At 43.5% G+C, this 26506-nt stretch overlaps 1 protein-coding gene and 1 long non-coding RNA gene across 3 annotated transcripts in view; one reads left to right on the top strand and one right to left on the bottom strand.

Moving 5' to 3' along the window:
- C1qtnf7 (C1q and tumor necrosis factor related protein 7) overlaps positions 1-26506 on the bottom strand; it is a 98140-nt gene that overhangs the window by 44844 nt on the left and 26790 nt on the right. The window contains exon 1 of one of the 2 annotated variants that reach the window (XM_005402532.2): positions 21381-21836. The exons of the other annotated variant lie outside the window; for it this stretch is intronic. The gene's annotated coding sequence lies outside the window, so the exon portion shown is untranslated. Of the gene's footprint in view, positions 1-21380; positions 21837-26506 lie in introns of those variants that run through there. 2 annotated transcript variants of the gene reach the window in all.
- On the top strand, positions 10917-14875 carry LOC106146462. Its single transcript, XR_001230901.1, has 3 exons — positions 10917-11519; positions 12850-12994; positions 14337-14875. It is a non-coding gene; the product is annotated as an uncharacterized LOC106146462 (long non-coding RNA).

A 26506-nucleotide genomic window follows, 5' to 3' on the forward strand; every position in this document is an offset into this window, starting at 1 on the left:
TCCACTCAGGCAGGGGACCTGAGCCTGGGCTCAGAGGCTCATGGAATAGAGATGCTGGGTAACTGCAGGGAGTGCACAGTACAGAGTCTGTGAAGGTCACAGTGTTGGAAGACGATGCCTGAATAGAAGGTAGGTATCTGATAAAGATGCTCTGACATTAAACATAAGACCTTGGATACCAGTGAGAGGCCATTGTCAAGCGTGAGTCCAGTGTGCTTAATTTTGCATTTGTTTTTGGTAAGTGGATTCTAGCTGGGATTCATTAGAACCCTGTGTCATTCCCAGTTATCCATGGAGAATAAAATTGAATAATCTTTATAACCCATAAGGTCCTTTTTACTTGGGGCCATATCTCAGTCATGATTGTAATGCAGAAATTAAAACAGCATGTGACCCATAACTAGCCCTGAGTGAATTGTTGGATGAGCGACAATAGCCAAAGCTGAAAGAAAAAGAAGAAAGAGCAGAATTATGGGAGGGCTCCTCGGTTGGTCTAGTTGAGGGTGGTCTGTTTAAGAGGAAGGGAGATGATTTCTCTGTGTACTTTTGTAGCTTCTTGGAAGTAGAATGCCACAGACAGAGGCTCATGGGATTTGTTCATGAAATGGCGTGGCTGAGGGGCTGGGCTTTAGTAGGTGAGCTGTGGGTGCCCTATGACTAATTGGGACAAAAGGTGAAGTGGATTCCATAGCATATTTCTTGCTTTCATTTCCAGTCAGCATATTTCCAAACAATGCGTTAAGGACTCTGGGGAGTGTTCACAGCCTAGCCGGTGTTGAGAACCTCACACTGTTCAGACACTAAGTCCTTGAAGATGCAGGCTGTGACTCGCTCTGAGCGTGACACGGAGCATCGGTACTTGGTCATTACCTCTGGTGATTCTAAGTAGAGGCGGGAAACCTATGGTGGGTGTGGCACAATAAACGGGCTGTTGGCATCGCTGAAAGCTTCAAAGTTTCACCATCGCTGCTCTAGAGGTATCTCTGGGTGCTAGAAGCACACTGCTGTTCAGTAGGGAAGTCACAAGGGAATTTCAAAGAAGGGCTGGCTGTGCTCAGCCCTAAAGTTGAGTAAGAGGCTCCCACTAAGGTCGAAGAGCCCTGATTCTGGGCTCAGAGCGTGGCTGGCAGGGGGTAATTGCAAACCGTTCAGTTGAAAAGACTGTGTGTGAGTGCTGTTGGTGTGTCAGAATCTATCGTTGTCCTCCCTCATGACTTTGAATCACTTCTGAGGCCATTTGTGGTTGTGTTGGGAAATCTCCATCCACACTGATTGCTGCCTTGTGAGTTGCCTCTATCTCTTTCTTCCCTACCTGGAGGCTTTCTGTGGAACCACAAAGGCTGTTCAGCCAGGGTATGGGCTGCCGGGAGGCAATCCCAACCCTTGAGGGACATAGTCCCCCACCCTTGCTGGGACAGCTCTGAGGTACACTCTGTGCAGCTCCTCAGGGTTCCCAGATGAACCTATCTACAATTGCTCACAGTGTTAATTCACCTAATGATACACGTTTTTAGCTTCACTATCCCATCTCTATGTGCTTTTCTACTTCTTGCTTTATGCACACGTTATGGTTTGCTTCTGGATGTCCCTTTCACGCCTCATGCAGTCATGGGGGGATGGGTTTTTCAGAAGTGGTTGAATCTAGGGTTTGTGAATGATTCATAGTTCAATGCTGGGATTAAGGGTGTGTGTGCTACATCCACCCTAGCGCAGGTAGCCTGGATACAATATAAGGGTCAGAAAGAGTCTTGTCTCTCCCCTCTCACATTCTATTGTTGCTTGCTGTCTTGGAGCCAGCTGACCATGGACTGAAGCCTCTATAAACTGTGAGCTAAATAAACCTTTTCACCTTGAACTTTGGGTGTTGAGTATTTTTGTCTCAGCAACAAAAGAATAGTAACTAAGACAGCAAGAAATGATCTACCCGTATTTCTTTTTCTCAAGGTTTGCTTTGGAGAAAATAAAATGTGACACTCTTGTTTGTGCTCAGTAAATAAATATTGGCTGAATATTTGTGATCTGTTCAACTCTTCCCACATCATGATTAGCTGCTGATACTTCTGAAAAAAGGTAATGTGCACCTGTCCTACTTCATTCGACCTCCAGGTGGACCTTCTCCTGCCCAGCTAGATTCTTCTCATGGTCCTCTGTATCAGTTGCTGTCAGACCCCTGCTTCTGCCATTCAGAGGCACTACTCCCTTTGTATACACAGTCAGCCCTTCCCCCCTCCATCTAGCTCCATCTCCACCTCCATTTTCTTCTTCCCCTTCTCCATCATCATCACCACCTTCACCTCTATTTTTAACTTCTCCTCCTCTTCATCATTTCTACTTCTACTTTTATCTCTGTCTTCACTTCCACTGTCATCACTGACCATCTTCACATCCACTTCCACTTCTACCTCCATCTCCACCTCCATCACCATCACCATCACTACTAACATCATCACCACGACCATCATCATCATCATCATCAGCAGCAGCAGCATCTCCATCTCTACCTCCACCTGCATGACTGTCTCCAGCTCCATGCCTCAGTGGGGAATCTGGACACGGGGGCCCAGGATAGAGTCCAAATTACCACATCTGGATGCCTCCAGGCTGCAGCTCTTTGCCATGCCTGCTGCCCCAGCTAGCTTGGAATGAATCAGCCCTGATGTCCTTGTGGGGTCTGGCTCACACTAAATTACTTGCATGATGGTTGTACTTGGAACTGTCATGTGGCCATGCCCTAACTAGGGCCCATGACTACTTAGAGCCCTCTTAACTGACCCCCCCCACTTACCAGCACGTTTCCTTAGAAATCACTATCTGCCCATGTTCAAATCCCAATTTCCAAAGAATCAGTCTTAAAAAGCAGTGTCTTTGGAATCAAATAGACTACAGTTTAAATCCCTCTTCCTTCATATTTTTTCTTGAATAATCTTGGGTAAGATGCTTATTTTCCTGTGGACCTCATTTTTTCTCATTGTAATGGTAAAAGTAATATGTGTTTTGAAGGATTGTTAGAGGTAATGTATGTAGCATGCAAAAAAGTTAAAATGATGGGAAGTAAAATGTGAGAGTCCATGAGCCCACATCTCTTCCTTTGAAGCCAGATCATCAAGGTTTCCTGTTAGCAAGCCCGTGTGTGCATTTGTCCACTCCGTACAACATGCACGTATTGAGATGAAGCTCTCTAAAAATGGGATACAAACATGTCTATTTTCTGTAAAACAAATGTTTTTTCAGCTCAACAGCACGTGCTGCCTGACTCTCCCCAGGGTTCTGTAGCATGAGCACAGAACTCATTTAGCCATTTCCCTACGGACACACACTTGTACTTCTTTTCAGTCAGGGCCTTGTTATGTTGCCCAGGCTGGTCTTGAACTTCTGGGCTCAGGCAATCCTCCCACATCAGCCTCCCAAGTATCTGGGAGTATAGGTGTGTGCCGCTGTGCACAGCTGGATTGTCTATAATTCTCTCGATTGAGCTATTATTTTGGGGCTCACACTGTGGTACAGTAGTATCTGATCTGCCCCAGGATTCCGTCTGATCTCCACTCCTCACCATCTCCAAGATTTCTCGGTCCATCACACCACTTGACCTTCCTCAAATACGCCCATGCCAGGCCCTGTGCGCAGGATTTCTCCTTGCCTGGAATGCTTATAGTCCAGACCTTCATAGACTGGCTCACTCAGCCCTTCAGAGCTCTGAAAGGTGGGCATCCAGGAGGCTTTTGCTGATCCTCTGAGTCACACAGACCCTTTCTACCTTGGCCCCGCCCACTTCCTGCACCTCTTCCCTCCCTGCAGCCATTGTCTGATGTGGCCATTGGCTGCTGATTGTCTCTCCTCACTTCAGAGGAAGATCCCTGTGGACCAGAGTTTCTGTATTGTTCACTGTTCTGTGCTCCATGTCTAAAACAAGGCCAGCACTTGGTAGGCCTCAACAAACACGCTGAATGAGTGAACAGACTTGTCTTGGTGCTAATGCTCTTAGGTTGTCCACTTGTTCCAACAACTATGAAACAGGCTCTGACAGGTGAACCTTCTTGCTTCAGGTCACACAGCAAGGAAATTACTCATCCACTCTCCCTAATTTCGATGGAGCCTCTTAAGCCAAGAGTTGCCTGTTCCCCACCCTACAAGTTTAAAATAAGAATGTTCAGCTGTGGGGCCTGGGAGTCTGCCTTATAACACACCCAAGAGACGAAGTGATTGACAGAAAGGTCAGGGTTGGGAATTTCTGGCCTAGAGTACATTTTAGTTTTCCTAAGGGGGCTCCTGGCCCCTCCCTCTAAGATTTAGTGGCCTCAGATCTGTGGTTCTGGCCTTTAAGGGAGGAACCTTAGGGGGAATCATGGCTCCTGGATGCTCAAGGCCTCTGTCTCTGGGTTTTCATTGCAACTGTTATGGTGACTCTTTTGGATTGAGAGTAGCAAACTCCCAGACTTTGACACCTGGTTTCTGATCACTCTCACCTGTACTCTCCTTCCACTTAAATTCCTCTTGGAAATCTCCCTTTGCTTCTCTTCATACTATAATTATTGATGTTTGTTGCTAAGAGATGGAGAAAAGAGATAGGCCCACCGGGAAGCAAGGCAGATACTCCTGCCCCAACGCTTCCTCCCTCACACCCTGCCTCAGCCTCACTGCATCATCCCAGGAGCAGTAGGGTTGCATTCTGGCAGCTTGGAGAGGCAGAGCTGGGGCCAGAGGGGCACGGATGGGCTAGGTAATTATGGAATGTGGAAGGCAGGGATAATGCTCTTGGTGGGGCTGCTGTCTTGTTCCAGCGTCTGTGAGGCAGCTGGAGGGGTGCTGGGCATGGTGAGAGTCTGTTTCGCATGCTAGCCACTGTCTGTACTGTGGGCTGGCGTGAGGAATATGTCCACTCCCTTCTGGGATGCTGGAGTAGAGTGAATGAGGTCACATATGTCAGTGGTTTCTAGAAGTACAGAGCTGTGGGCAATGTTTCCAGTGAGTGTAGAATCAAAGGCTCCTGGATGGAAATGGAGTCATGTTTCTTGACATCTGAATAGGTAGAGGGGTTCAGGGAATTCAAGGGAAGAACAATTATATTCAGCTTGTTATCTACAGCACAGTTCCTAACATTTTCAGTTCATTTTGCCCCCATTAAAATATTCTCTAACGAATTCAGTTAAACTACTATCAGTCGGTCTGAGGTGAAAGGAATATTCTAGAATACGCAGTAAAGTCCTGCAATCCTAAGCTAAGGACCTGGCTACTCTGAAACACCCTCCACCTCTCACCTTCCCATCCTCCACCTGCTCTGTTGCAGTGGCAAACGAACGAATATGGGCTGTAGAGTCAGTCAGACTTGGTTTCAAATCTCACTTTGTCTACTCAATTCCTTATGTGTCAGGTTTTAATACAAACAAATGGGGATAAGAATACCTACTACTTTCCCTGGTTTTGAAAAGCAATAACAACAGTTCATATTTATAGAACTTCAAGATCCACCCAACACTTTACTTATATCGCCATATTTAATCCTCACAATAATCCTGTGAGACAGGAACCTTACAGATGAAGAGGTCGATACAACCAGAGGTTAAATAATTTGCTCAATGTTGCACAGCGAGGGAGGAACAAATCTATAACTGTTTGCTATAACTTATTCTTGCAGATGGCAACTTTTTTTAAAAGAAAAGGGAATTTAAAAAGCAGTAAAAATAATGCAGAATTTCAAAACAAGATGACAGGAAGTTAACAACGGTTGTTATACTGCATACTGTTATCTTCAAAGTACTTACTCAGATTACCAGATAGAGGCATGCAAAATTGTTCAAACAATATAAGCACTAACTGTGCCTTTCAATGAACTAGTAGAAATTAGTAGTTCAATTATCTTAGCTATCGTGTGTGTGTGTGTGTGTGTGTGTGTGTGTGTGTGTGTATTTTCCCCCCCTTCCTTCTTTGCTCCTTTCTCCCATCCCAATTGTTCTTTCCTTTTGAGCACTTTCTTTTCCTTTCACAATATCTATTGCACCATTTGGGTCTTATTGACTCTTTCAGTTTCTTACACTAGGGAGACACTACAATGTTTATACATGCAAGCCGGATTTATTTCACTTATGAGTACATTCTCTAGGTGTATCTTTTTACCTATAAAAGCTTTGAGTTTATCTTTCTTTATAGCTTTTTTATCCATTTCTTGGTTAATGGACATTTGGGTTGTTTCCAAGATTTAGCTATTACAAATTGTGCTTCTATAAACATGAGTGCACATATATTGCTGTGATATGATGTTTTCAATTCTGCCAGAAAAACACTGATAAAGGGAATAACTGATAAGGGGACCTCTAATTTTAGTTTTCTTAAAGGAATCTCTACACTGATTTCCACAGTGGTTGCACCAGTCTACACTCCTACCAACAGTGGAGAAGGGTTCTTTTTTCCTCACAGCCTCACCAATATTTGTTATTGGTTGATTTCTTGATGATAGCCATTCTTTCTGGGGTGAGATGGAATCTCAGGGTTGTTTTAATTTGCATTTCTCAAATGACCAATGATGTTGAACAATTTTTCATCTATTTATTTTCCATTTGTATTTCTTCATCTGAGATGTTTGTATTCCAGATGGCAACTTTGAATACAGAGTGTCACCTGTATGGGAAATCATTTTGCTTGTGATGTCAATGACCCAAATAGTGGTACCTCTTCCTTCTTGTTCTTTTCATTCCTGATTCCTCCTTTTCAGCCCAAACTAAAATCCAACTTCATCCATAAAGCTTTCATCAGGCCTTGTTCATATATAATGCACAAACTTATTTGCACATATTTATAAGGTGTATGTGTGCATATTAGGTCATTTAATTTTTAATACTTTATGTTGTAGCTGTGAGACAAAGAAAGTGTTATTATTATTACTTCCCCTTCAGAGACAAGAAGAACCCACCATTAGAACAAGAGGCTGATGAAAGTCCCACCTCTATTCTGACTTGCACTGGGCTCCAGGACCTGAACTGTTATGCCCCAGTGAGAGATACTGACTTTTGCTGTTTGCCTCATCTTCTGTTCTTTCTTCTGGAACAATCTTTTAGGTTTCCTTTGGAGACCTTCCCTCCTCCCTCCTCAGAACTGGTGGCACTGAAGGGAGGTCCCACCTGCCAGTATTTTAAGGCTACTCCTTTGCTCTGGTTGCAATGATTGGTTGATGAGAGGGCAAGCAACTGAGGAAGCCCACTGAGACTCGGTCTTGTGAGTCAGCTTAACCCTAGGAGTCCGTGAGTTTCTTTACTGGTATGCTGAGCTACAGAGATGCAGACCTCTGTTGCTGGTCTTTCTCTCTCTTTTTCTCTCTTTCTCCCATTCTCCTCTCTCTCTCTCTCTTTCTGTGTCTCTTCCTCCCTCCCTCCCTCCTTCTCTCCCTCTCCTCTTCCTTCTCTCTCTCTCTAATTACAAGGAGAGACCTGGCCAGCAATGAAGCCATTTCAGAGAAAAAGAACTAAGAGATAAGAAAAGATAGAGTCCTGACCATATGCTTAGAGCACCTGGACTCAACAGAACCGGAAGTGAGATCTAGCCTATACTTTCTAAATGTGTGTTAGGGAAACCCTGCCCCCAACAGTCTCTCTTTTGCTTTGTTGTACTTTGAGTTGGTATTCTGTCACTTTCAATTGAAGAATTGCTAGCTGAAGTCCCTACATTGATTGCCTTTTGGGAAGGGCGATAGTAGAAACTGTGGCTAATAGTTATTTCCTATTTGCAAGAAAGTGCTGGGTACTAACTAGGTGCTAAAAATGTTTATAAATTTATTAATTCTGAATTCAATGGAAGATTGGATAGTTATTGGGAATTTTGATCTATTAGCTTAAAAATCCTTACACAGTGGACAATTTCTTTCTTGAGATTTCCAGGGAAATCTAGAATAACTTTTCCCTGGGGTTTTTTGCAACTTACTTTATTTCCCACTGAGACCAACTGTAATTCACATGGATTAGTTCTGGAGAAAGGCATAATTTATTTTTAGTACTGTTTCTTCAAATTCTTCACCAAGAATTCTTCCCCTTATGCATGAAGATGTAATGTTTCTGAACTGTAAGGTGGACCATCTCATGCTTCTCCCTACAGTGCTTCAGGACACCTCATTCACAAGATGAGTTCCCCATAGTGGATCTACAGGCTTTAAGGAAAACATTGAAGTCATGGCCAGCTTTCTATATTCCCTTGGTCAGTCTTCAGTCCTGTTCTATCAAACACTCATCTAGGTTTTGCTGGGAAGATAGTTCGTGCATGTGATTAAATTCATGGTCTGCTGACTTGAAGTACTTTTAGCTCATGTAGGTGGCCTGAGTCAGCTGACAAGGCTGAAGAGTAGAGCTGAGGCTTCCCTAAGGAGGAAAAAATTCTACCTAGGATGATAGTGGCTGCTTCTGCCTGACAGATTCAGCTTTCTCTCTCTGGTGATCTCCCCTGTGGATTTCCAACTTCTGGCCATCTCCACATGTACAGAATCCAAAGCTTTGCACTACATCTTTTGAAATCTATGTCTTGCTGCTTCTGCTTCTCTGGTGGAACAGTGTTGTATGCAATTGGCCAACCCCAGCCTCCCTGAAAGTGAAGGCAGAATGAATGTGTAGGATTACATGGAAGGGGAAGAAAGTCTTTCATCTTCACAGTCCCAAGGGCCTCTGATGTGTCACAAAGACTAACACTCTGGTGTGGGACGACCGATGAAAATTAGCACAGCATGTGGTTCCTGGTAACATGCCCCTGCTGGCCACCTCCACTGTACTTCTGGTCTCCTCACCCCTCACATTTCACCATGCAGAGTGGCCAACACCTGAACTTCTGGAGAGAGTACAGAGACATCAGTTGCGGAGCAAGGAAGGCACCTAGGAGATTCCTGGATGCTCCAAAGGAAATCCCACCCATCTGGTCCTCCATGGGAGAAGTGGAGAGATGCTGTGGCCCAGTCATGGTTCTTTGGAGCCCACCTTACTACCCCTTCCCTCTACTAGCCTTCCCAGCATGCTCTGCCATGAGGCAGTCAGGGGCGTCTCAGCACACTTTACTCTTCAAGATTCTCCTGGTCACTGCTCATCCTGCGGATTCCCATCTCCACGGCCACTTTCCTGACCCTGCTCCTGCCTGCCTCCATGCGTCCGTTCTCATCAAGCTTTAGAACTCAAGGTCGCTCATCGGTAAAGTCCTCTGCTTCCCACCCTGCCTCCAAATGTCCTCGCCTTTCTGGTTTAAGTGTCTCATGACTTCTTACTGTCTTACCACTGCCACTTTGTCCACATTGTCTCCTGCCTGAATCATTGCTGCAGTCTCGACCTTGTGCTCCGGCTCCTACCTGTGGAGAAGCCACCCAGCAGACAGAGCCATCCAGAAGGACCCTCTGACCTCTCCCAAACAGAGTAAACGCTGAAAGGTTGAAGTGAGCCCCAGAGCATCCTGTGGCCACCTCTCCCCATCAAGTTTCTCCCCTTCTCTCCTTTGCTCATTCTTCTCTGACCACAGTGTCTCTTCTCAAGCATGTAAAGGCCTGTTCCTGCCACAGGACATTGGCATGTGCTACCATTCCTGCCTAGAAAGGCATCTTCAGATGTGTACCTATGTTTATATCTGTATCAAGCTGTGCCATCTATACCATTTTGTATGTACACCTGAACTTACACTATGTACATATATCTATACCTACATATCTCTATATATTCCTATACTTGCATCTCTGTCTATATTACATCCTGCTTGCTAAGGTTTATATCTTGATGCCCCCAAAGAGCCTCGTGCACTCATGGGCTGTTTTTGGAAGAGGATTGGATCATGAGGTACGATAGCTGACTTGGCAGGCCTTGTTCTTAGGAGGTGGGTCACTGCAGGTGTCATCTGGAAGGTTGTATTCTTGTTTCTGACTCCTCCTTTTGCTCCCTACTTCTTGGCTGCCATGACTTGAGCAACTTTCTCCCATCATGCTCCTCTGCTATGCTTCTAAAACCAGCCAGCCAGCCATGGACTGAAGATGTGAGCCCAAATAAACTTCTCCTTTTAGCCTCCGTGTCAGGCATTGTGCCCTGGAGAAAGTGACTGAGACATTGCTCTCCAACCTCTTTCATGTTTGTGTTCAATGCTTATCTTGCTATTGCAGCCTCTGTGACCCCTTGTCTTTGAACTGCACACCTAGGCAACCCTCAGGCCTCCCTTGCTCAATATGATTCACTCCATATCTCACTATCCAACATACTTCACATTTCACTTATTTGCTTTAGTGTCATCTCTCTCCTCCCATAAGACAGAAACTCCCTGACGGGAAGTATTTTTGTCTGTGCTTTTTTGTGGTTGAGTCCCAGGACTGTAGGACAGAGTTGAGTGCACGTTAGGGGCATGCACTGGTTAAATGAAATAATTAAATAAAGGCTGCAAAGCTTGATAAGTGGTGTTTGATGGGGACCTGTGACCTTTCACCTCTGAAGTCTTCCCTTAACTAGTTTATCAGTTCTCTGGTCCCCTCCTCCCAGCCCTTAAAACTCTCCATGCACAAGAGATTGTGCCAAGCAGTGGAGCAGCTTTCGACGCACGGAGTTTTAGCCACAGAGTCATGCGTGGGACCCCGGGCCGGGTGAGCTGGGCTGGGATGTGGGCGTCCTGCCTGCTCGCAGGAGGGAGGATTGTCTGAGTGCCAGGAAAGGCGGCCCAGTGAAAAGGAAGGCAAACAGACAGCTTTCACTTTTGGCTTCCAGGTCTGGTTTTGAACACAGCAGTCTGGTATTTGAGTTTTCTGGCTAGTGAAATAGAATGTCGTAAATAGAATAGTCCTTAGTCCAATTAATTACATTTTTTTGCCACGCTATAATGTAACTTGTCTGTCCTCAAACAGAGCAACGGAATGTACAATGTAAACTGTCAGGTAGATGACCTTCAGGTGTGTCCATGTTGGTTTGGGCTGTGCATGTTTCCTCACGTGACCTGTCATTGTGACTGAGATGGCCCAGCCAGCCTGCGGATAATCAGAGCAAGGCTGCCAGAATCCACTTCCCCTCAACCTTCAGAATTCAAGTTAGAACCTGCCAGTCACTCTTCCGCTTTAAACCCTGCCACAGCTCTTCCCCTTCTTCTGGAGAGGTTCAAGCCCTTGCAGGCACAGTCTCCTTCCACCTCCTCTGGCCTCACCTCTCATCCTCTGGTGATGGATTTCAGCCGCCTTGGTGCCCTTGCTGTTCCTGGAACCGGCCAAGAGCGGTCCATCCTTCTCTCCTGTTTGCTACTTTTAATCCCAGGATTCTGCTCCAGGGGCTGATCTCACAGACTCATTCTTGCTGTGCACTGCCTTGCTGAGGCTTCCAGCCCGCTCTGGCCCACTGTCTCGAGCAGTGTGCCTGTCGCTTTCTGCCCCTTTTGCTACTTTCTTCCTAATGGACCTTGTAACCTGTATGTCATTCTGTTTTGTGTGTCCAAGCACCTTCAACTGGACTCTAAAGGCCTGGACTTGATGGGCCTGGAGCTTTTAGGTTATGAGGTTATGATCCTGCTCTGTCCCAAGTGCCGACAACAGTGTCCAGGACTTTGTAAGTAATAACGAATCTTGGCTTTTCATTACTGTGCTGGCCTTGTGGGTGACTAGGATGTCTAAAAGATAAGCTAAAGAGACAAGTTCTTAGAGAGAGAGAGGGAGAGAGAGAGAGAGAGAGGGAGAGAAAGAGAGGGGGAGAGAGAGAGGGAGAATAGTATTCTCAACAAATCTTAAATCCCAAGCTCCTAACCCTAGTTTTCACAGGAAAATTCCCTTGTGGAAACCCTGGAGTTCTGGCTGGCTCTGGACTCCTCCCCTGTTGTCTGGGTGAGGAGTGTGGGACAAGTGAAGAGGAATCTGGAGCCCTAATACCTGCTGTGGTCTGTGTGCCAGCTGCCTTCAAATCATAGCATGGAACCTCCCCAAACCAACCTCCTGATTTCAAACAATCAAAGGAAGACACTAATCTGAAACACTGGAAACCCAGACCCGCTTTGGCTCAGAAAAGCTCATGCTTATTGAAATCTTCAAAGGCCAGACATAAAAATGTTTTAGATTATCTCTCTTATTTGCCTTGTCGGGAATCATTTTTACAACACTGAACACAAATGCTCTAGAGTTTGGTTTTCTTCCTACACACCTCTCGCTGGCAAGCTTTCAGAAGCTTGCCATGCTCGGAGGTCGCGCGAGAGAATGTGTGGTCAGAGGGTGTCTCTAAGCCTATGCCCTTGAGTCAAGTATTTTCAAAATGAAGTGAGTACAGAGACATCATTAGAGTTCAGGGGTATAAATAAAAGTTTCAGAAAGGCACATGTGTTTCACTTAAAAGGCAAATATATGGGTAGTGCTGTGGGCTATTTTTATATGAGGTCTTTTGTAGATAATCATTTGCTATAAAATTCGATCTCAAAGAGAGAAAGAAATGAATATAATTTTCTTTTCTAGTGCTTACTCCATGCCAAATATGAGCTCTCAGTACACATTTAATGACTCTCTATCTTGCTGTTAGACAATGGTGACAGTCCTAATCTGCTAGAGAAAAACAGAGACCATTGTCATAGTCTCTGAAAATTTCCCACCTTTTAAATTGATTCACATTTCTCTCCATCCTCATTTGCTTCTCTCTTGTCCCAGTGGACACAGATGTGAGTCAAGGCCTGTTCTTGTTCTTCCCTAGCTTTCTACCCAGGTGGTTGCCTCACCTGACCTTTTCCTCTCAAGATTACTTGGCCCAATCATCTCCCATTCCTGATATTTTCAGTTTCTAGTACTGGCTGATCATTTTCAACCAATGCAAATGTTCAACTCTCTTCCATTCTGAAAGAGTCTTGGCTTGTCTTATTTGATCCATCTCTGACCCCCAGGAATCTCTTGTCTTTCCACAGGAAGTGGACCTGGTATGTTAAAGTCATCTTGGAGGATGAGTATGAGAAGAACAAAAATTGTCTCTCTGCAGGGATGCTACAAGCTGTTAGCTGGAAGCATTCAGATGGCCAACTATTTTTACCTTTAATTTGCATCTTCAAACTGGTATAGCTTGCCAATAATCATTATGGCTTTGGAGTATAGCTACTGACTATTTCCAAATGATATTAATTGGTAGGCTCAAGGCTTTAGATAGATTTTCCAGGTTTCATTGTTAGAGTGCTCTAGCTAAGGTCAGCTAGAAGTTAGAGATTGACCGTGGTGGTTGAGGTGGGTGGTTGATGCATATGCACAAGCATCTGAATTAGGAAAAGTGATGTAAGGACAATGAAGGTTATAAATTGCTTTTATTCTCTTCCCAGTGACTGGTGTGGAGAATTTATGGATAAAGTTGTTAATGTCAGACAGGAAAAGTGATGTTTCTAGGAGAACTTTTCAGGATGACATTTCCACTGAGGCTCAAGTCTCTGTCTATGGGCACAACTGCCTTGGGAACCAAGAAACTCCACCTAAGGAGACAGCTTCCTCTCCACTTCTGCCCGAAAGTTAGCCACAATCGCTGCATGAACAGAATCAGTTCTGGGGAAGACAGGAGGTTACATACTTCTCACAAATGTTACCACCTCAAGACAGAAACCACTAGAGTTCATGATTTATAGCATCCGCTATGACTTGTATCATGATTTGCAAAGTTACTGGAATTCATGAGGACAGAGACAGCAAGAAACACTTGAGAGAGATTGCTGTATGAGAGAAGAGACTATGACTGGATTGCTGATGTTTCTCATGAGGCCAAAGGAGAGACATGTTTTCTCTGATAGGGCAGGGATTTGTGTTTTAATCATCCTTGATTTGAGAGGTACTGACAAACATTTTTTTCAATGAATTTGAAAAAAATTAGTTTAGCTGTTCTTGGGCTAGGAAAGGGTAGTTGGCCTGCAGAGAGTGGGGTGATTATTCTGAATAGCTGTAATCAAGCAGAGCTCAGACGATCTTTTAGGACTAGGGTTAAGAGTATGGAGGAGATAGTAAAGGAATAAAAATTGTCTGTAAGTATAATGTGAGAAATCAGTTGAGAGATTGAGAAAGGTATTGGATTCATTGTAGGAAGTAATGTGGTAAAAACTGCTCCAGTAAAAGGAAACTACCAAAATAGGCTTGGGCGAGTCATACTCTATTCTCTATGGTGCTTCTACTCATTATCATGGGAAATTTATTTCAGTGGTTTTCACATCCATCAGGTGAGGTGTGTGAGATAGACATGCTTACTCCTTTCTCTGGTAAGAAAAGAGAGAATAAGGTTAAAGAGACCATGACTTTGAATTGTGCTCCAGAATTCTTTTTCACCTTACCATCTTGCAGGGATGAGATACTGGCTAAAAGCTAGATTTTGACTATGTAAATCTGTAGACTCTTTTGGCTTATTTGCTAGTTTCCTGTCTTTTAGATGTTGCAGTGGTGACTACGAGGTGATAAGCTTTGAAAATCCATCTTTAACTGAAAAGATCAGAGTGACGCGGGGAGAGAATTAAAATGGAAAAGAACCGCACTGAAAACCTGGCTCCATGGCTGAGATGAGGAAAATGTATTGAAACAGCCAAAAGCCTCTCTGAAAGCATCATTTCACATCCCGACAACACAGAACAAATTGAACCAATTCTAGGAATTACGTCCCTTGGTAACAAACACGGCAGTCACTTTTAAAAATGTCACCAAATGGCTCTGTTGACTCTGTTTTGTAACAAGTCACAAGCAGATGGCACTTTGAAGCCTACGACGTATCTTGGAAAACAAAATCTCTTAGACATTTTTGTCTTCTTTGCTAAGATAAAGTGATGAAAGCCCAGATGAAAGAAGCTTGGTGTGCACTGACAGGAAGCTGCACGCCATTCAGGGGATTTGCTCTAATTTCTTATAAAGAGGTAGCTCTGCAATTGTCAACTCCGTCTCAGTTGAGTTCCATGACATTTTTTTTTTTTTTTTTTGGTTTTTCTCCGGTACCGGGAACCGAACTCACGACCTTGCGCTTGCCAGGCAGGCTCTTTGCCGCTGAGCTAAATCCCCAGCCCCTCCATGAAATTTTTTGAACTTGCTGGGTTAAAGGTGCAAAGCAAGGGAGAAATGAACTATTATTTCCTGAATGCGTACTGTGTACCAGACTCTTCATATAATACACAAAATATAGTTTATTTGATTATAGAGCTTATTTGATGCTAAGGCAGTTCTGTGGGTAGCTATTGTTACCCTCATTTTAAATATAAAGAAATGGAGATCCAGAGGCACCCAATATCTAGTTAGGTATACAGCTGGATTTCAGAGCTGGACCTGACACCCCAATCCATTTCACCTGCTTCAGGTAGAATCCTGTCCCTTCCTGCATTTATTGGTTATTCTAAAAATATTTTCATGTTCAGAAGAATGGTTAATTATTAAAATAGATGCAGCTACTAAAGTGTTTGTGTAGTATAGTCTTATTTATATATCAAATTCCAAATTTATTGTCTCCAGAATAGGAATTTACAGAATATTTTGGCAAGTACTCACTCAAAACTCATCCCAAGTAACTTTTCCCCTACCCTCTTTTCTATATGAAAGACTGGAAAGCAAAACGTATGGGCTTGCAGATTCTCTTCTAGGCAGGCATGGCCATGTGTGGCCAATAAGATGCATGTAGCAAGTCCTGGGAGAGAGCTTCTCATCCCAAATTAAAAGACAAGGTTTAACAAGAAAAAAGTTTTTCTTCCTTGCATGGAATATGAACTCAATCCCAGAGGTATAGCAGTTATACTGACACCATAGAAATAAAAGCCATATGCTCACATGGTGGAACAGGAATATAGGAGACTGTCTTCCTGATGACATCCTTTTCACCCCTGGGCCACCTACCTCTGACTTTCTTGTTATGTGAGAAAAATAAGCCCCTTAAATGTCAAAGAAACTGTGTTTTCTGATACTTACAGAAAAGTACAATCCTAATCGATACATACAATAGAAATGTTAAAGACGTTTCTATTTTTTAACTGAGCTTATTTCCATGCCAGGTTTTGTCCTGATCTGTATGCATATCTCCAAAAACACTAGAAATTAGACAATATTTTCTTGGGAATGGTATTCATTTTGTTGGGCACAAACTGGAACCAAGTTGTGTCCCTCCCCTGGTGGTGGGAAAATGGTGAGCACAATTGTAGTCCAAGAGAATATGCCCTGTCCAGATAACTGGGACATCATTTCCACCAAAGCCACAGGTATGGGGTAGGAAGGGGGCTGGACTGGCTGTGTCCCTGCCAGTTTTTTTTTTTGTGTGTGTGGGTACACATCTTTCTCTCCTTGGTCTTTGATCAGAGCAAAAGGAACTTGAGGAATCATTTTTGTCTGTCTTTTCACCTTGGAAAAGGACCACACTAAAATCATACCAGACATGTATGATAGATAACTAGTCTGGTTTTAAGAGATCTCAAAGAAAGACAGTTCCTGAGCGTCTTCCCTTAGAGGCCATTTCAACATTTAAAATCTTGCAGTACATTCTTCTTTTACTTAAATAGAATGTGTATTGCACTTGAAAAAAAGGGCCCTTTATTATCCTAAGGCAATGTGTACAGCAGAAAGTTAGCAGACTATAGACTCAGGCAATCGAGGGTTAAGCACTAGCTAGTGAGTATCTTTGTGACTTAAGTGTACTGGGCGTCAGTTCCTCCTCTGTAAAATGAATGAGGGAATAGCGACACTACTCCCTAGGGTCATGGTGAGGAGCCAATGTATGTAAAATGCTGGGAACATTATTTGCCATAAAAACGTTTAGTAGCGGTTCTCTGTCCCTCTCCTCTCTCCCCCGGCAGCAGCTCACCACCATTCTCTGGTGAGCCCCAAGGCGCAACATGAAATTACTCTACAACTTTCTCTGTGATGTGCTAACCAAATGCAATTTTTAAATGTCATCCTCTTTGCTCTTATTTTTCAGTCCAGGAATCTTAACTTGGGAACTTAATTAAAAAAAAAAAAATTAGTGAACTGTTTTGCCATTTGCAGACGTTTCAAACAAAGTAAGCAAAACAAAAACTAAAACCAAAAAATAAAACAAACAGAAAACCCCCCAATTATTGACCTGTACATTTTATGTTGCCATGTACCTAGAATGTTTGTTTTAGGTTGCAGATCCACAACTGAGGTCTATGTTATGGTGACAAAGGCAAAATAGAGCAATGAGATGATCATCTGGACTGTCATGGCCAGGAATATTCTGGCTGTCAGAGCTTGGTTGATGAAAGACAAAGAGTGCTCTGGTGCAAGTTCTCTGCACCATGACCTTCACTTTGGGTAGACGCTATCTCAGACCAAGTGAGGTCTGCTGCACCATTTTAAGAAAGGAAACATTTCAGACCACAGATTGTTTTTAAAAGCAGTACACAGGGCTTTTGGCAAATAGACTGCTGGATCGGCTGGCTTCTGGCAGCTTTGCCTGTTGGCTGCACAAACATATGTGTGATTTCAGAATGGAGCCACACATGAAGTAATTGTGAAGGCACAGGATTCATCCTCCAAAAGCTGCCATGCGGTGTTTTGTCTGCTCCAACAATGGAATCTCAGAAACTGTGATGATTTAAGTTTTTCTAAAAATCATTAATGAATCTTGATTTACTTAGAACTTACTATTATATCTATGATGAGGAAGAACAGTATTTTAAAAGGTCTGGGAAATAGAACACAAGTACAAAACAACAATAGCAGAGTTTGATTCAGAGATCCCCCCACACTTCATACAATTACTCATAGCACAAGATACTAAGAAAGAGAAAGAAAATTTCAAAACAGAGGCTGAAAGAAGCCCCATAGATTTAATCCAGCTCTGTGATTTATCAGTGATGAAACGGCCCTTAAAAGAATTTCAAATGACTTTTCTTGTGTCACATAGTAGCTTAACCATGGCTTTGTGTCACTCAGTTTTCTCAGGAGTCAAGTCAGTGCTAAAGGCCACTCCCTCAAAGAAGACTCTTAGCAAAGGTGTCCCCTTCCCGGCACCTGCCAGTCATTCTACCCATCCCCATCCTTTACGTTCCTTGTAGTATTTAGTCTCTGAAGTTGCACTGTAGTTTATGATTCTGGTGCTTGTCAATTCCTTTTAAGTACGAGCTCCAAGAAGTCAGGTACTTTGGCTCTTGCTCACTTTTTTATAGATAGAATGATTGTCACACAGTAGATAATCAATAAATACTTGTGGACTGAAAGGACCAGAGCTAAAGAGAAAAACTCTTTTTGTTACACACCTATCATGCTCGGGCATGGTAGCAAGTTCTTTATGTCTGTTACACAAGCGTAAGAGGCAGGTGATGCTTGGAGTCTTGGAAAATGGTAAAGAATTCAAAGCCAAGGATATTTCCCTTCAAATCCTGACATTTGCCACCACAGGAAATTACTTCCACTCCTCATGGTTCCCGGTCCACAACACCCTTCATGACCTCTTCTTCAGTATCTAAAGCTCCCCAGATTTTAAGCCTGTGTTTGGTTTCCCCCCTTGGTTTTTATCTGTTTGTGCCACAACCATACTAGTCTTCAGAGAAATCAACCTGAATATATTCATTCAGCACATTCAACACTCTCTGTTCCTGATTTCTCTTTATAAAGTATGTTGAGTAGCTTCTATAGGTACTATATCTTACTTTCTCCTAACTTGTTGATGGGCTCTATTGGGCTGCACTAATTTTCAATAATAAGTGGAAGAAATCTGCTCATCTGCTGATCACTGAAGCCTTATGCAATCGAAGGGGCTGATGAGAAAATGTTGAGATGGTCCCAGGGCTTGGAAGGTGACATGTGCCAAAAGATGAAGAAAGCACTGGAATATCAACAAGATAGTAAATAACTCTGAAACACTGCTGATTTTAGCTACAGGACAATCCACAAATCTGAGTGGAAAGGGAAAGCCAAATCTCTTGTTCTTAATGGAACATTTTACCTTCTTTAGATGAAGTCGTATCAGATATGACAATCTCCACTGTTCCCAAATTACAGAACTGGTTGACACAAACCTTGACACCCATTGGGATCACCTGGAGAATTTACTAACAAAGGGGCACAAGGATCGTCTATGGTTAAGGAGGTATTATTGGTGACACTTATCATGGCGACACTTATCACTGGCTAGAATCTCATTCTTCCCACAGGGTAGGTATAGACCTGACCCTTTCACAGATTGGCAAGAAAAGAACATAGGGTCATGAGAAAAGCCTAGGGTTTGGAATGTGAAGACCTGTGTTTAGATCCCAGCCCTGTTAAAGCCTGAGTGTGTGGATTTGAGCAAGTTTTTATATCTAAGTCTTGGTTTGTTAGTCTGAAGTCATCTAGGTCAGTTAATGTTTATGGAGATAGGCACTGGGAGAGTAGATAAGGAATGCATGGGAAAGAATCCAGCAACCAAGGGGGTGGTTAAAAAGTGCACTTCCTCATTATCATCAAAGCAGATCATTTACTTCCAAATCCCAGCCCTGTCTGTCACCTACCTTGTGGCCATAAGTGAATTAACCTCAGTAGCTCTCACTGCTTTCATGTGAAAGAGACAAAATAAAATCCACGTGGACTCCCAGTCTTTACCTGAACATTGCTCTCATAACCTTTGTGCTATAGTAAGGACACAGAGGCTCCGGGGAATTAAGTGACCAAGCCAGGATCCTACAGAAGCCAACCTGGTTTGTGTCCCCAGGCACTCTGGATTCAGATCTCATACTCTGTGGCAGTGGCTCTTCTCCTTTACAGAGCAAGTGACGCCTGGCCAATCAAGGGCTCAGAATGTGGCACATACTCAGTAAATATTTCCTAATACTTGAACAATTTCCTTTCCCATCCCAGCCAGCATCCAACTCATTTAGCTATTGTCTGTGGAAACGAGAGCTTGATTAGGCTGCATGAAAATGACAAACATGTTTATCTAAGACACAGAGCACTGTTTTACATTTGGTTTGCAGTGCTGTCAGCACACTAGGCATGTGATACCTATCTGTTGAGTGAAGGGGAGAGGTTAGAGATCAGCTCAGGCTAAAGGCTGACATGACTTCCTTCCTGGAGGGCTGCCTAGGACTGGGCTGTTGTTATAAATTCCTAGTCTAAGAAATCTTTCTTCTACCTGGAGCCTTTGAGCTTTGAAAAAGCCTCAAGTACATGATAATGATTAGGGATGTCTGGAGAATGAAACTATTCTCATCATCACAGGATGCCCAGTGTGAGCCAAAAGCACTCAGAGAGAAGAAAGGAAGGCAGCTTATCAACCAAAGTCTGAGAGAATTATTCTTGCTTATTTGGGAGCCTTTGAGGGAGTGACAGAGTGCAGGGGAGCGCTATGTGGGTGGAGGTCATGGGGCCTTACTATTTAAATCACATATGTGGCATATGTGACGGTGTGTCTAGGAGGCACACTGAGAGACCGTCTGATACTGGGACAGAGAGTGAGATCTTGAGACACATGTTCCACGCAGCCGTGGGACCCTGAAAAAGGGCGCAAACCAGGCATAGAGTCATATGCCTATAGTTCCTCTAGTATGGGAGCCTGAAGCATGAGGATGGCACGTTAGAGCCTAGCCTGAGCAACTTAGCAACAGTTTGTCTCAAAAAAAAGGAAGGGGCTGAGGATATGGTTCACCATCCTTGTTCAATCCCCAGTGCAACCACCAAATAAGATAAAATAAAATAAAATAGGACACAGGTAAGGATGGAACAAACTTGATCAAAACAAAACTATTTCCTTTAAGCTAGTTTTATTCCCTCAGTTGCTTCCCAGTCATTAGACACAATCTGGTTTAAAATACCTGTAAAAGAAGCACCCTAATACCAAGCCATGTAGGAAATTATGCCATCCATTTCTATAATTGCTATTAATCAAAACCCATATTTTTACTAACAAAGGTTAGACACTCAGGCTCCTGTAGTGCAGCAATAACGTTATACAGGGCGTGGTGAGCACATTAATTAAATTGTAAAATCTAGAGGAACTCAGCACGCTTAACCAAAAGTAAACTAGACAATCTTTTGTTATCACTACAAAGAAATCACAAAACAATATCTGCTTCAATGCTTCCTTTTTCCTGCATGAAAATCCTACAGTACATAAAAGGAAGGAAGCATGTGAAAGTTGAATTCCCCAGGGGCAGGCTCGATGACAACTCGGTTTTTCAGGGGGAGTCCGCAGAGCCACTGGGGCTCGTTCTCTCACTGTTTGTGTCTCTCAGGGTCTGTGCCCTCTTCAGAACAGATGTGGAGCCACGAAGGAGAGTGATCAACAAGAGCTTTTCAAAACAAACCCTTTCCAAGCATAGCCAAGGCAGACAACTTTCACTTTCCCTCTGGTTCAATAGAAGCATCCCCCAGAGACTGTTTATTGACTAAGCCTCAGTCACTAAACACCCCGGACATCAGAGCAACACCAGCATGAGCCAAAGGACTCCTCTCTAGGAGGAGAAAAGCATGAAGATGCTCCCGTCGAAGGGAGAGCCGTAAGTTTACTTACAGTGCTCACAGGACCTTCCAACAGCCGGGCTCTTTGTACTCAGTGCTCACAGATGTGGAGCATTTGCTCAAAATCCCCTTCCCTTTGGCAGCGAGGAGTACTCATAACTCCTTGTGGCTTCAGATCGATAAGTAGTGTCCTGATTTGTTTTCTAAAGCGTTCTCCCAGGCTTTGTACGGTGGCAGAGAAAGGGCGCGTGCAGGGCCATGGCAGGCTGTGAAGTTGTGACCACCCAGTTCTCCAGATTGCTTGATGGAGGCTCATGGACAAAAATAAACATCCTTTTTTATCTGCTGGCTCTCTCCCTAAATCACATTTGGAAACAGTGCAGTCTTGCCAATGTTTGTTTTAAAAGTGTAACGTGGAACGCCTTCTCATCTTCCACACTGGGGAAACCAAGGCATCTCTAGCTGGTGTTTGGAGACCAGTTGTTGTGATGATTTCTTAACAGCCATTGAAGAGGATGATCTGGGAGGCCACGGATGATCTGGGAGGCCCATGTGCGGACGGTGGAAGGAAATGAAGCACAGGGCTTGCAAGACTCCATCAGGGTCACAGGTCAGCAGAAGGACTGGAGCAGAAGAGACTTGTGGTGGTTGAACCAGTGCTCTGCCCATGCCTGGGAGACTGCGACAGACACAGGAGTTTGAGATCTGGCTCCTGACCTCCAGGATACATGTTGCTGAACAAGGCACTTAATGGCCTGAGCCTCAGTTCTCACAGCTACAAAATAGGATTTATAGTTATAGTGATCCTTGCTTGGTTATATAGTGAGGTGATAGCTTGAAAGACATCCCTGAGGCTGAGGATATAGCTCAGTGCTGCAGTGCCTGTCTGGCAAGCATGAGGTCCTGAGTTCGACTCCAAGTATCAAACAAAAAACAAGCCCAGGAAACCCAAAACAACAACAAAAACTTTGTGTTGAAAGACATTCCCCAAGAGTGGAAGCTGTTGTTCATACAATGGAATTTCATCAGCATGGCCTCACCTATGTGCACATTTTCTCCCTTCCATCTTCATATTGCTTTTGAAGCCACTGAGAGGACGAAAAAAGAGAATATTGGCGTAGGGTGTGGGGAAAACTTTTGGCCTTGGAAAACTAGGTTGAGATCAACTGAAGGGTATTTTCATCACTTTTCTGTTGCTGGAACCAGAAATGTGACACACATGACTTAAGAGAGAAAGGCTCTTTTGGCTTACAGCTTCAGAGGGTTCAGTCCACGATTGGCTGGCTCCAGGGCAGAAAATGCTTGGCGGAGGGGTATGGTGGAGCAAAGCTGCTCACTTCATGGTGAAACAGAGAGAAAGCAAGACAACCAGAGAGTGGGAGGCACTAGGGAATTCACCACAAGAATTCACCATAACCTGGAACCTGTCACCCCCCTCCTGTATGCATCAAGATCTCCCCTCCTATGTAATGACACATTCAACTGAGGACTCATTAACGGATCAATCCACTGATGGGCTGAGCACTCCCATGATCTGATCCTTTCTAAAAGACCCACCTCTGAACACATGAGTCTTTTGGGAAACACTTTAGAGCAAACCATAACAAGAGCATCTGGTGCAGAAAGAACACTGGATCTGGAAACAGGAATGTTAGGGCTCAGCCACAACCAAGAGAGCCTGGAGTCATCGACACATTCTTATCTGTGGTTTCTTCCTTGGGGACACAGTCTCTCATTTCACCCAGGGTACTTCATTTTGCTGTGGTGAGGGCCCATTGAGGGTGACTAAGCCATGAGAATGGTGCTCTCATGAATGAGACCAGTGAACTAACTCACAAAAGGGCTACATAGCCCTTTGGCCCTTCCATCCTTCTGCCACATAAGGACACGTGGTCTGTCCTCTCTGGAGCTTGCAGCAAAAAGATGCCAATTGGGAAGCAAAGGGCAGCCCTGACCAGATACCAAACCTGTTTTTGCCTTGATCTTAGACCTTCAAGCTTCCAGAACTGTGAGAAATAAATTTGTATGGCTTCTAGCATTACAACTGGACTATGACAGAGATGATTGTCCAGAATCCAACTTGCAGAAAAAAATTGTTGAGGGTATAGCCCCACATCCACCTCCCATGTCATCATGGTCTTGACTCGCACCACATAATTGGAAGAAGTTGGTTGAAATTAGTGCTCCTGGATTCTGCCTTGACCTTAGTTTCTTTCCTTTTCCATTTTATGAGCACTTTTCACCTTTCTTCCTCTGTCACCCACCTCTTGGTATTTGTCTTCTCACACTTGCCACTATTAGTTTGCTTTGTTAGAGTTCAAATTGTCCCTCAATTTCTCATGTAACATTAGGAATGGAAAAAAAAACAAAACATTTTTTTCCTGCTGTATAAAAAGCATCCACAGTGGTGTGACACAGACAGGACCATTTTTACCCTTGGAGTAGCATAAATACCAAAGGAATCAAGATTAGCTTCCTCTTCGAAAATGTTCAAGCCCTGAATCTAACTCAAATTTAATTATTCCATTCACTTCCTTTGCCCTTTCCTACATTCACTCTTTAAATGTCATTTCGGTTAAGATTTGCACTCTGTCATCCATAAGGGCAGTTTTCTAATTAAGCTCTGTCTGGCATCTTGGGCTGCCACATGCACTGGGGAAGGAGGGTGGCACCGTTCACTCCTCCACAAGCCTGGAGAAAGTGAGAAAAGAGATCTAACACAGACATTACTTGTTTCTTTTCTCATTGAATCTTCAAAGCAAATTGATAGGTTGGTGGTGATGTTGCCAAAGTTAAAAAGCTAATAGAAGGCATTTTCCCAGTGTGAACTGTGATGACCAGAATCCTGCTTTTTCCGTGACACATTGCACCCCATCTCCTTTTGATTCTGAGCCATGCATGACCTTCTATTTTTCCTGCTCACTAATTCCACCTTCAGTTGCTCTGAGGTAGAATGTGTTTGTCCACAGCCCTGTAAGTAGGAAAAAGGAGAGGAAGGAAGCCCAGTGGATGTACCAGGGCCCCTACTGAGCTGGGGCTGACAGAACACCCACTCCTCATTTCCTTCCCAGTCTCCTCTGAGCTGGTGAATTCTCCTCCTCAGTTCAAGCTCATTTGCATGTTCCTTCTTTAGGGAAGCTTCTTTGCCCTGCTCCTCACCTACCCTTGTTCTTTGTATTATGAATGTTTCCTTGTATTATCCTCTACTTTAGCTTCATAAATTTTTCTCCTTTTACAACACTTAGGGTTATATAAACTTTTCTTCATCTCTGTAGTGGTTGTAAGAATATTTCTCTTTCCAAGACTAACTGTATGCTGTCCCTCTCCCTCACAAGTCTTTTAAGCTTCCTGAAGGTAGGGATGCTTTGCTCACCGAGCCATCTCCAGTTACTAGAACAGGAACATGAAGCCTGCAGGGGAGAAGGGAGGGAGAGGTCCGGGCAAGCTGGAGAACATGAGTAGTAGTGGAATTGTGCTAGGAGGTTCACCTGCAGGAGTGAAGAACTGCAAATGTATGCCTACGAGCATGGAATCATGGGGCCCTTTATTAAGCCCTCTCTGCACCAGACATGCACTTCTCTTTTCTGTCCTGCATGCAGGTACAAGGGTTAGCTAATCAAGGATGAGTTTCTTGGAGTAAAGGGAGGCAGCTGGGAAACAGATCATAGAGCCCATCTGTGGGTCTGCTGGTCAACTTCTGGACTCCTGCAAGGCCAGTGTGGCCTATGTGTCTGCACCGTGGAGATGTCATTACTCACTGTCTTTTGAGAGAGAGAGGAGTCAGGACTCTGATGGGACAGATGTGCTGGGCATAGGAGCCCGCCAGGGCATTCTTCCCAGGGAACGACATTTTCGGTAGAAGGGAGTACATGTACACAGACATGGAAGGAAAGCACACTGGGATTTGCAGACTAAAGAACATAATTCTCTTAGTGGGCTGCAGAGAGACTTGACAATAGAAATAAAAGTGCCATGTAAGTATTAAGTATTTTCATTATTATTTATTTTTTGGCATTATTTGGAAGGTCAATGAATAAGTGCATGTGAAGTTGTTTTATACACTGCGAAATGCTTTGAAAATATTTCTATTATAAATTCCTTTGGATGAACATAAATAGGATATTACACTGAAGGACCACGCTGTGAAAATGAATTATTTATGAATTTCTTTTATTTATAAACTGACAGTTTTGATTAATTATCTTCTAATCTCCTTTCAAAGTCTAGATCATGGGCTTACAGCATCTATAAATATCAGTGGGTTGGGAATCTGTGTGTTTCCAGGCCTGGCCCAGGGCTCGCCTGGCCTGCTTCTATCAGAACAGGAACCGGAAGGCTGGAACTACATTTCCCAGCATCCCTTGAGGGCAGAGTCTCAGTCAGAGTTGTCCAATGAGGGCTCCATGAGGATGTGAAAGATAATACAGAGGTGAGGTCATCTTTTCTGATGGCAGTGCAGACAGAGTAAGGACAGATCATATACTTCAGAGTGGCTTCCTGGCAATCCCATATTTTTACAACTAAATAGCAGTTTTTCTCCAGCTGTTGCTTGTATAACCTCTTAAAGGAATTCCTTTTTATTTGGAAACAACTAGAGACTCCTGGGATATTGCAAAAACAAAAGCAATCACATAACCATCAAAATCCAAACTGGCTTCACTCAGAGTGACATCTTATATTGCTATAATATAATAGCAAAACCAGAAACTGACACTGGTACAGCTATGAACTACTTACAAATCTTATCCTGTTTTCACCAGCTTTTACAGAGACTTATGTGTGTGTTTTGTAGTCAAATAACAGTCTGATTCTGCGTACAAGTTTTCTATTGCTCTTTCAATTTTTTTTAGTCTTTTACTTCTTGTCTTAAATCTGTAGCTAGTGTGATGCTGAATTCTCTAACTAAATGCTAATTAATAAGATTTCCTGGGCTGGGGATTTAGCTCAGTGGTACAGCGTCTGCCTGGCACATACAATGTTGTGAGTTTGATTCCTGATACCGGAAAAAAACCAAAAAGAAAAAAAAAAAAAAAAGATTTCCCAGGGTAGTTCATATTTAAACTCTTTCAGCCAAGTTTTGTTGCTTGCACTCCAATATATTCTTCCATGTACTCAATTAAAATATCACTCATTGACATTTCTTCATTTTTTTTTTTTTTGTCCAGGGTATTATCACAT

The sequence above is a fragment of the Chinchilla lanigera genome, unplaced genomic scaffold (genome assembly GCF_000276665.1).
Source record: "Chinchilla lanigera isolate Chin_1 unplaced genomic scaffold, ChiLan1.0 scaffold00079, whole genome shotgun sequence".
NCBI lineage: Eukaryota > Metazoa > Chordata > Mammalia > Rodentia > Chinchillidae > Chinchilla > Chinchilla lanigera.